The following is an 11,843-nucleotide window of genomic DNA, read 5'->3' as shown; positions in this document are numbered from 1 at the left end:
TTTCCACTTGTGTCCTGTTAGAAGACAGATTTATTGAACTTCTACAAGTAACTATATTGCCACAAAATCAGAATATCCCAAAAGACTTTCTGAATTCTAGAGATATCAGGTAGGTAGGGAGAAAAATAAATGTTTCTGTTTTAAAAAACATAATCTACCAAGTTGCTAAAAGTTATATAGATAGCTTAAGAGAAGATGTTTCCTTGAATCTGGAAAATAAAACATTAAAGACCCAGTAATATCCTGAGCAAAACCATGAAAGAAATCATAATAATTTTTTTAAGTTCATTCAGTTCCTTATAATTAATTCTTATTTTGCTACTACTGGGTTAATAGTCTCATAAGCTTATCAGCTTCTCTGCTAAAGTTTTGGAAAACCCTTTTCATTTTTTTAAGATGAAGTGCCCCAACCTGCACAAAGGAAAACCCCCAGTTTCTTCTTCTCTCTCTCTTTCCCACTATCCTTACTCCAATCCTGCTGTGTGGCCCCAGGCATGCTGTGTACTTGTCATGACTTAGGAGTAATAAACCTTGTTTTCTCTAAGTTCTCTAATGGTTGTTGCTGTGGGGAATCTGGCACTCATGGTAACAAGCACAACAACGGGTCCAGCTACAACACTGGCTCTGAAAGGCAGTAGGTCTATGGGGGCTGCCACAAACAGGATGGGCCCAGGTGAGTGCCCACAGGCATTGTACCAAAAGCACCACTATGGCTAGGCTGAAACCAGCCCCAAACACACCATTTTATAATTTATATTTAATTTTTTAAGATCTTTTTTTTTTTTTTTTTTTTTTTAAATGGGAGCATGGTAGGGGGCAGAGGGAGAGGAAGCCAGGGAATCTTAAGCAGATTCAGAGCTGAGCAGGGAGTCCCATGTGGGGCTTGAACCCACAACCCTGAGATCATGACCTGAGCTAAAACCAAGAATGAATATTCAACTGACTGTACCATCCGGGTATCCCACCATTTTATGATTTTTAGAAGCATATATAGCATTTCTTCATAGCACAAATTTCAATGAGGCAAAAGAACATGTTTATTGACAGACCCAAATATCTTAGTTTCTCTGTAAGAATAAGAAGCCAAAAGTACATAAAATTAATCTTGTGTCTAGTAGTTAATATTTCTATATTTTATCTTATTTAGAAATGATTACAAATATCTATCATCTAAGTTAACCTAGTATAACTTTAAAGTTTTAAGTTACCAAAAAGACTTTGGAAATTATTATAATTTTTAAATATTTTATTTATTTATTTGAGAGAGAGCGAGAGCCAGAGCCAGAGCGAGAGCGAGAGCGAGAGCGAACGAGCACATACACATGTGCATATGGCAGGGGGAGGGGGCAGCAGGAGAGGGAGAAGCAGGTTCCCTGCTGAGCAGTGAGTCCAACTCAGACTCCATTTCAGGACTCTGGGGTGACCTGAGTGGAATGCAGATGCTTAACCGACTAAGTCACCCAGGTGCCCCTTGAGAGTTATTCTTGGACAGTTGTATTATAAAACAGAATTTTGTAGGGGCACCTTGCCTGGGTGGCTCAGTGTGTTAAGTCTCTGCCTTCGGCTCAGGTCATGATCTCAGGGTCCTGGGATCGAGCCCCACATCAGGCTCTCTGCTCAGCAGGGAGCCTGCTTCCCCCTTTCTCTCTCTGCCTGCCTCTCTGCCTACTTGTGATCTTTCTCTCTGTCAAATAAATAAATAAAATCTTAAAAAAAAAAGAAATAACATAACCTAGGGAGAATAAAAATGCATGTCTGCATTATTCTAAATGCTGACAACTTTGACGATATATCTGTTTTAATTAAATCAACAATATGAAATTAGCCTTATTTACCAAAAATTATGCCAGTTCATGTGAACTTGAGAGCTACTTGGATTAATTCCTATTTTTATGAAAGTTTTAGGCATATCTATTATATATATGCGCTTATGTTTTTCTAAGCCGATTGAAAGAGATCTCTCTTTTTTTTAAGGGGCAGATTTTAAAGATTTTATTTTATTTTAGAGATAGAGATAGAAGCAAGGGACAGAAGCAGAGGAAGAAGGACAAGAAGACTCCATGCTGGGAGCAGAGTGCACACGGGGCTGGATCCCACGACCTTGAGATCACTACCTCAGCCAAAATCAAGAGTCTGACGCTTAACCGACTGAGCCACCCAGGCATCTCCAAACAGATTTCTTATATGGAAATTTATGGATTAATTCTGGCAATACCATCTGGAAGAATGAAACACCACATATACATATCCTACAAACACAGACATACAAACATGCGGGCAGATACAGACAAGAATCTTAAAGCTGTCATCCTAAAATTTTAGCCACAAGTGAGGCAAACATAGAATTCAAACCCCACGAGTTTATGTAAAATAGTTGGATCCAAATTGTGTTCCTGGCAGATGGAATGGGTTTAGGTAACCTGCTCAATTTTACCAATATTTGTGGAGAAGACTTTTAAGATTTTTCGTTTGCCCTGATATGTAATGTTATAGGGGTATGGATTGAATTTTGGACAAGAGACCTTTTGGAAACACCAACAGGTGTTTGGAGGATTTTAAAAGCTTATCTGAGAGGGACGCCTGGGTGGCTCGGTTGGTTGGACGACTGCCTTCGGCTCAGGTCATGATCCTGGAGTCCCTGGATCGAGTCCCTGGATCGAGTCCCTGGATCGAGTCCCGCATCGGGCTCCCGGCTCCGCGGGGAGTCCGCTTCTCTCTCAGACCTTCTCCTCGCTCATGCTCTCTCTCACTGTCTCTCTCTCAAATAAATAAATAAATAAAATCTTAAAAAAAAAAAAAGCTTATCTGAGTGGATAAAATATCCAGTTCATTTTCAAGAAGTTGGAGTAAGATGGCTGTCAGTCAGGAAACCATTTGCTACCTCCATGGAAGTTTATCTTTCAAAGAAAGGGCTCTCAGGTTCTTAAAGGGACAGTTCCTATTATCAGAGGTTTGGGGCAATTACTATTTAAAATTCCCTTTTTTTTTCTTAAGTGCAGAACAGTTCCAATTTCCCAGGTCCTGACCTTTTACAGTATCCGTAAGTCTTATCCGATGAACAAGGGGGTTGTGGGAACAGGTAAGAATGGTGGTTGGGTTTTGAATTACTTCTAGGGCCTCAGTTTCTGTCTTTGTAAAGATTCAGTTAGTAATATAAGGACAGTTGTTCTTCCTTTTAACCCCAAAGAATTCAGTCACCTCAGTGATAATATCAAGGGGCTGACGTGCATGTCCAACTACATTGTGTTGGTTTCTTTCAGGAAGATTTCTAACTAAGATGAAAATCCAAGGATCCCTAAATTCTGGATTTAGGAATGTGCCTTTGGGATATTTTTTTAATATAAATAATTCCACAAAGGCTTGAGTTTGTTTTCTTTCCCTCTGAGCACATAGTTCCATTTTAGCTCAGTTATTTATAGGTGAGGGGCCCTAAAAATAGATCCTCTCAGGGGCTAAATACTGACTTCCAAGTGGGCAACTTCTGACCATAGTGCTCTTTTAAAAAAATCCTTTCAAGGGGCATCTGGATGACTCAGTCAGTTAAGCCTCTGTCTTTGGCTCAGGTCATGATCCTGGGGTCCTGGGATCTAGCCCCACGTAGGACTCCCTGCTGAGCAGGGAGCCTGCTTCTCCCTCTGCCTCTGCCCTTTCCCCCATTCATGCTCGTTCTCTCTCTCTCTCTTTCTGTCTGAAGTAAATACAATCTTTTCAAAAATCTTTTCAAATGTATTATTATCAGGTGACTCAAAACAAAAAATCAATAAGCCTTTTTATAGCTTTACCAGGGACACAAGAGGCATTTCCAAAGAGGGCACAAAAGATGCAGCCACCACCCTCCAGAGTCACTGCCAAAGACAGACAAAAGAAAGACCTAAGTGAACCGAGGACGGTAGGGGTCCAGGGAATGTCAGCATCAGTGGGGTGCAGCCCACGTCTCTGTCTGGTCAGCTATAATTTCTTGGGGCTCCCCAGCCTGAAGGCTGGCTGCCTGCAGAAGCAGGTCTGACATCCTGACATAAAACGAGACAAAAAAAAAAAAAAAGCAGTGACTGTCTCTGGGATAGCAAGAATCAATAACCATTAAGTACTCCAAACCAAGAGTCCCCCAGGAGTAATGCCCAAACAACTAGTTCTTCCGAGTGTCTCCTCCTGCTCATCTACATTTAGATCATCGGATCAGAAATCTGAGAAGTTGCCGGTTTTGTCAGTCATCCTGAGTTCTCACCTACAACCTCCTAAATGATCGCGGTGTCCCGCCTGTCCTTTTGTGGTAGTCAGAACTCTAGGGGAGTAAAAACACCACATCTTTTCCTCTACTCTCTTAGGTTCTATACCTGGGGCCTGTGAATTAAAGCCACAAGAGGCAGATTAACAGGAGAAAAGGTTTATTTTGCATGCATACGGAGCCTTCTCAGAAAAGAAGTAAAAACTCAGAGAAGCTGTTAGGCCTGGGGCTTACATGGCATTTTATTTTATTATTTTTATTTATTTATTTGAGAGAGAGAGAGCACACATGAGCAGGGAGGAGGGGCAGAGGGAGAGGAAGAAGCAGACTCTCCACTGAGTAGGGAGCCTGACTCAGGGTTTGAACCCAGGACTTTGAGATCATGACCTGAGCTGAAGGCAGACGCTTAATCAACTGAGTCACCCAGGCACCCCTTATGTGTCATTTTAAAAAAGGATGGTGAGTCCAGAGAAGAAATGATACAAAGGAAACTGTGGATTTGGTAAATTGTGGAAAGGCATAGGAAATGTATGGGAAACGGGTTATTTAGTAAGGTTTCTTATGTAGTCTCAGGTGATATAAGACTTGTCTCCTTAGTTCTCTTCCCAGTACAGGAGAGAAGGACATCTTTACAAATGGAAATTCCTATTACAAATGGTAATGAAAGGTATTTTCTGCTTCTAGTCAGATGGGGGGTGGGGGTTCAGAGAGCTCTTGCCCTGTTTGTTGTCTCTCAGTGCCTTCAGATCAAAATAATCATTATGCCAACGTGACACATTCTGGTCCCCTTCCCAAGTTTCCATAGTGAAGAGGTTTGGGACGGGTCCCCCCAAAACGTACCCCTTTGGCAAGTAGACTATCTTGATCTGAAGGACTGTGGGCCCCAGAGAAACTTTTCCTCCCTTAACTACATAGAAGACTCTCCATTGGAGGGTCTTTGCAAGAATAAGAATTATAACCAGAAATAGATTTTATCTGGGTGACCCATCAGGATGGTGGGGCCAACATCTCATTAATGAACATTTGCTCTTCTTCTTGCCCTGTGAACTGCATTCCTTCTCTCTGAAGTCCCAGATCCCATGGCCTTCTTCTTACTTCGAGATGACACATAGACCTCATCTTGCCTGACCGACTTTGGAACGTCCATGACTGTGTGGATCCCCCAAACGTACGACATGAAATTGGATTTTCTTCTCATGTCAGTTTGATTCTCAGTCCAGCTAGAGAGACCTTGAAGGGGGCGGACTGTTCTTGCTCCCTTACAACAGTGCACACACCCCTAGCACGGCCGATTTCAAAGGATGTGTCCAGTGGGATGGGACTGCTTGTCGGTTTCGGAAGAGGTGCACACAACCGGCTTCAGCACAGCACTGTACGTACCTCCTTTCTTCCACACCGAGAGTTCTGGGGTCAGGTGCACAGGAACTGGGAGATTAGAATACCCCATAGTCATGAAGTCGCTTTCGCCCTGTTATATGTGCAAAAGTCTTAGAATAACACTGCCAAGAATGTTGCTACCAGTAGGCTTACTGAAATCAGAAATTTGTTTTTGTATTGTGCTCTCCATTCTTCCCCCATTAAGAACAAGACAAAGTTGTACTCCATCTGTTCTGTCTGGGGTGGACAGCTATTACACACCACACTCTCGTTGAACGCAAACTTGGTCTGAGTTCAAAAGAAACTGTATCTCCGATGTTCACCGCTGGCCTTTATGTCCATGTCTCTCCCTCGCCATTTTGACTGTCCGAAGCTTGTTTTCTGGAAGAAATCATGGGAACTCAATTCACTGAATTCCCGCGTGTTGATTACAATCGTCTGGGACCCTGACCTTTGAAATTCACTTTTGCTGTGTATAGAATTCTTCAGTCACGTTTTCTTTCCTCATGAAATGTTAAGGATGTATACTCTGTTTTCTTCGGGCATAAAGCGTACAGTCAAAGGCTGATGATAATCTTGTCAGGGAGCAAGAATTCCTGTCCCCTTTAGGGTCTTTTTAGCTGGACTAAGAACCATGTTGACATGAGACAGAGTAACAGGAGAGAATCAAACTCAATAGGGTACTTAGGGGGAATCCACACAGACATGGAAGTCCCAAAGACAGATGGAATGGGGTACACGTGTCTCCTGACACGTGTCAGGAGAAGTGGGGAGTGGTCTGGGGCTTCAAACAGAAGGAATACAGTCCTCGGGACTAACGAAAAAGAGTAAATGAATGTTTTCTGGGCTACTCAAAAATCATGGGACATAGAGGGCTTGGGTCACACAGGCCTTGCTGGGTTCCTGCCTGTCTGCCATAGCTCGTAGTATAACGTAGGAATTCATGGTGAGAGCTCCCTTCCCAGAACGGATTCTCTATCTGAATTCTTTTTAGGCAGCTGTGGGGGAGATAAAGAGCTTTTCCTGCATCTGCTGGGTTTTGATTTGGAGGGGGGGTGTTGATTTTTTTTTTTTTTTAATCAAAATCATCTTTATGCCTAAGTGGCCTGTCTTGGGGCAGTCTGACCTTGACCCCTACAATCTCAATTCTATTCCCTCATAAATCACTTCTTACTCTTTTTGCCTAGATGCCCAAACACATTTTCTTTACATTTTTCTTGCAAGTCTCATCATTTCACTGGACTCTGTCCTGATGTTCAGCATTCTGAATTGAGAGTCTCAGGTATGTAGAGTGTGCTTTCAATATTTTTCAAATATGTGCATTTTTTATTTCAGAAAAGTTTTCTTGAATGACAGGTTTTAGAATTGTTCTCTCATATTACTTTTCATCCTCTGGGGATTCCTATTATCTGTACGATATTCTTCCCTATCGTCCATATTTGTCATATACTTTTTTAAAAAGATTTTATTTATTTATTTGACAGAGAGATCACAAGGAGGAAGAGAGGCAGGCAAAGAGTGCAAGAGGGAAGCAGGCTCCCTGCTGAGCAGAGATCCCGATGCGGGGCCCTATCCCAGGATCCTGGGATTATGACCTGAGCTGAAGGCAGAGGCTTTAACCCACTGAGCCACCCAGGTGCCCCCTGTCATATACTTTTAAACTCATTTTCTCTTTCTTCATTTCTCATTGGTTTTAAGGTGCCATGGGTTGTGTATTTCCTCTCATAGTCATTTCAATGTAGTTTCTATTTCTTAAATTTTCTTCTTCTATTTCTAATTTTTTCCCAAGTTGTCTCTTCATTTCTGAGTTCCTCTAATTCTGATTTTATCTTCCTTCATTCTCTTCATGTCTTTAGCTTGTTTTGAAATAATGGGCTCCAGCCTGGGTCTGTTTGGTGGGCATGACTTTGTGGCATAACATTCCTGGTTAATTTCATTGCCTGTGGGAATGTTACACTACTTTTTCTATTTTTTTCCTGACAATAACTTTGATAGCTTTCAAATGTAATTCTTCTCTAATATTTACTCTTTTTTTTTTTTAAAGATTTTATTTATTTATTTGACAGAGAGAGATCACAAGTAGACGGAGAGGCAGGCAGAGAGAGAGAGAGAGGGAAGCAGGCTTCCTGCTGAGCAGAGAGCCCGATGTGGGACTCGATCCCAGGACCCTGAGATCATGACCTGAGCCGAAGGCAGCGGCTTAACCCACTGAGCCACCCAGGCGCCCCTCTAATATTTACTCTTATGTGCATTTCCTTCTCTTGAGCATCCTAAAGGCGCAGAGTTCAGGAGCAAAGTTCACTTAGCAATGCCCTCTGCTGTTCATGAGTGTGCTAAAATATACAATTTTGCTTTCTGAAATTTCTCCTTTCCCATTTTTTAAAAGAAAGATTTTATTTGTTTGTTTGTCAAAGAAAGAGAGAGATAGAGAGGGAGAGTGAGCACAAGCAGGAGGAGCTGCAGACAGAGGGAGAAACAGGCTCCCTGCTGAACAGAGAGCCTGATGTGGGACTTGATCCCAGGACCCTAGATCATGACCTGAGCCAAAGGCAAACGCTCAACCAACTGAGCCACCAGGTACCATCTTGTCCTCTCCTTTCCAACTTTTATCTGTACTTTCTCTTTCCCACATCTCTCTTGTCCATGTCCTGCAAAATTCTTATTCCATCCCAGGTGTCTTCCCCTCCATGCAGGGTCTTATCCTTATCCAGGTAGGGAAGGAGGGATTGCAGTCCTTCCGCAAGTCTATCCATGGGCTTCTGGCACTTGGTGCTGTTGGATGGGTGACCTTATTTTCTACTGATGTTCTCTTCTTCATTTCTGGGGAAACTCTAGGGTGTTTCCCCATTGTTCCCCTGTTTCTACCTGCACATAAGTTGATAGCGCTGGGGCTAGCAGCTATCCGTGGTTGGTCCTTACTACCTTTACATTTTTGGGGTGTGTGGGGACACCTCGTCAGCTAGTTTTGTCCCAAGCATTGTCCATGGGTTTCAGTTTTGCTATCTACTCAGTCCATAGCAACTAATAGATAAATGGTCCCCTGATCCATGTTAAAAAGAAAGAGAGGGGGACGCCTGGGTGGCTCAGTTGGTTAGGCAGCTGCCTTCGGCTCAGGTCATGATCCCAGCGTCCTGGGATCGAGTCCCACATCGGGCTCCTTGTTCTGTGGGGAGCCTGCTTCTCCCTCTGCCTCTGCCTGCCACTCTGTATGCCTGTGCTCACTCTCTCTCTCTCTCTCTCTCTGACAAATAAATAAATAAAATCTTTAAAAAAAAAAAAAGAAAGAGAGGAAAACTTTTAATGAATCACTCTTAATAATTTGCCCTCTGGACTCTGACTTGAAATAAACATGTGAATACAGAACAAATCAGAGTGACCCTCCCAGGAGAGCCCTAGCCAAGGTGCTTAAAAGCTATTGTCCATAAAAGTAATTAAAGTTCCCTAAACTAGAATCTCAGACAATAACTTCACATGTCTCAAAGTTTTCAATTTATCCAATATACAGTAGTCCCCCCATACCCCTCTTATCTAAATTTTGCTTTCCATGGTCTCAGTTACTTGTGGTCAACCATGGTTGGGAAGCAGACAATTGTCCTTCTGATGTGTGATCAGATCGGAAGGTCAGTAGTGATCTAATGTTACATTACAATGCTTAAGTGACTCTCCTCACTTCCTCTCATCACATGGGCATTTTATCAACTTGTGTCATTGCAAAAAGAAGAAAGATGAGTACAGTACAATTAGATAATTAGATATTTGGAGAGAGAGAGACCACAGTCACATAACTATTATTGCAGTAACTATTTTTTTTTTTAAAGATTTTATTTATTTGTCAGAGAGAGAGAGAGAGAGAGTGAGCACAGGCAGACAGAATGGCAGGCAGAGGCAGAGGGAGAAGCAGGCTCCCCGCCAAGCAAGGAGCCCCATGTGGGACTCGATCCCAGGACGCTGGGATCATGACCTGAGCCGAAGGCAGCTGCTTAACCAACTGAGCCACCCAGGCGTCCCTGCAGTAACTATTTTTAATTGTTCTATTTTATTATCAGTTATTGCTGTTAATCTCTTCCTGGGCCTAACTTATAAATTAAACTTTATCACAGGTATGCGGGCAGAGGGAAAAACAGTGTATGTAGGGGTTCAGGACTCTCCTTCATTTCAGTCATCCCTTGGGGGTGTTGAAATGTATCCTCCATAGATAAGGGGGGCCCTGCTATATTTTTACTGGAAATTGATTATGTGTTGTGTATTCTATTTTTTAACTCAATTAATTAGACAGAGATAGAGAGAGAGGGAGAGAGCACAAGCAGGCGTAGGGGCAGGCAGAGGAAGAGGGAGAAGCAGGCTTCCCCACTGAGCAGGGAGCCTGATGTGGGGCTCTGATCCCGGGGCCCTGAGATCATGACCTGAGCTGAAGGCAGATGCTTAACCCACTGAGCCATTCAGGCTCCCCAGCTTTTTTTTTTTTTTTTTTTTTTTTTGTACTTTAGACATCATGTCAAACAGGACACCAAAGGGAAGCAGATTTTGCTACTGCAAGATGTCTCTTTGGAGCTAAAGGCAATTCAGACCTATCAGATTCAGGAGAAGCTCTTTACTCCCTCCTCAGTTGCCTAAATTAACATGGGAAAGGGGGCCTGTGCCAGAGAGTTAGTACCCGAGATAATTTTTTACCGAAGAAACTTACCTGTAGAACGGGGCAACCTTTGTGTTCCAAACATCTCCTCTTGCCTTCCTGTGCATGGCTTTCCTGCCCTTGGCAACCCCAGACCCTACTCTTTTCTTTAGCTCAGGATGCTCTGTAACCCTCAGTAACCTGGCTATTGTTTGGATCTTATATTTTTATGGGCCTCTTGGACATACTGTTAAAAAGAAAACCACAAGCCCGCAATGGAGTCACTTGTGCTAGACCATGTCAGCAAACCAGGGTTTAACACCTAACCTAATTGTGGCTGCAAACTTCCCCAGAAAGGTAGCCTTAATGGAGCAGTCAGGACTTTTCTGGTCAGCACCAAGAAGGTAATCTGTCACATAGGCCCCCTCTGTCCCCCAAAGGAAGATGAGGAACTCCACTTAATAAGACACTTTTGTCCCCAAATGAAGGTGACTTCACTTGAAATACTTTTTTTTTCCCCCTTGTTCATGACTTCCTTGTCTTGCCTTTAAAAACTTTTCCTTTCTCTAGCCCTTTGGAGCTCCCCTCTCTTTGCTAGATGGGATGCTGATGATCCATGTAGTGATTACTAATCTTTAAAATTTACTCAGTTGAATTTTTGTCATTTACCAGTATGAATTTCTTTTCTTTTTAGAGTAGGCTCTGTGCCCAATGCAGGGCCTGAATTCATGACCCTGAGATCAAGAGTTGCATGCTCTACCCGAGCCAGCCAGATACCCTGAAATTTGTTCGATGTTACCTGTTAATCAGTTTTTATCAGCTTAATTAGACCAACTAAAGAACCTACGGTAGAGGAAGGGAAAGTGTTTCTGGCTCCTCAATAGAGAGGATGTTCACCTTAAGAAAAAAAGGAAAAAAAAAACTGCAATGGTCAAAGAACCAAATCTAAATTGCAAATGCATAACTGAGGTAGGAAATGGCTCCTTTAGGATCTCATTCTTTATGCATCTTAAGAAAGAACTCAATGTGTCTAATCAAGGTTTATAAGCCAGATAAATTGAGACTAGTAATTTACATTAAAACAATTATCTCATTTATAAAATTGTTAGCGAGCTCTTAGTGAGCCTTCCCCCGCCCAGCTTGGTTTTGGTGTCTTGTTGGATTTTCTCGTGATTGTTTATAGAGTTCAATTATGTGTACGGTTGAGTCAGGAGTCCCCTCTGTCAGAGAGCCAGGGGCCCTCTGGACTTTGGCCTTTCTCCTGAAATGAGGGTCTAATGCCACATGAGCTAGATAGAACAGTACGTTGTCCCCTAAGATGTTTCCCAGTGTACCCACCATGTTGAATGCTCCCTGAGAGTGAAGGTGGGACCTATGAATATGGCAGGATAGCACTCTGGTGAGTAGGGTATAGTATATGGCAAAAGTGAAGGGACATTGTAAAGGTATTGAATCTAACAAGTTGACATTAATTAAAAAAAAGAGAGACTATTTTAAGGCCTGCATTGTCACAGGAATCCCGTAAGGTCTATAGAGGAAACAGAAGCGGTCAGGTAAATCTGACCCAACAGTGGCAGAAGTTCTCTGGTTGGCCTTGAAGAAGTGACTGCCATGTTGTGGCGAGGGCCA

General features: G+C 42.6%; 1 protein-coding gene across 1 annotated transcript in view; it reads left to right on the top strand.

Annotated features, from left to right (window-relative positions):
- Positions 1 to 7,216: 7,216 nt before the first annotated feature.
- The window catches only part of MPPE1 (metallophosphoesterase 1), a 28,974-nt gene continuing 24,347 nt past the window's right edge, over positions 7,217 to 11,843 (top strand). The window contains exon 1 of the mRNA XM_047697011.1: positions 7,217 to 7,238. The gene's annotated coding sequence lies outside the window, so the exon portion shown is untranslated. The remainder of the gene's footprint in view (positions 7,239 to 11,843) is intronic.

This window comes from Lutra lutra, chromosome 12, assembly GCF_902655055.1.
Source record: "Lutra lutra chromosome 12, mLutLut1.2, whole genome shotgun sequence".
NCBI lineage: Eukaryota > Metazoa > Chordata > Mammalia > Carnivora > Mustelidae > Lutra > Lutra lutra.
Note: the sequence above shows the minus strand (reverse complement) of the source record. Positions and strands in the feature narration are given on the sequence as shown.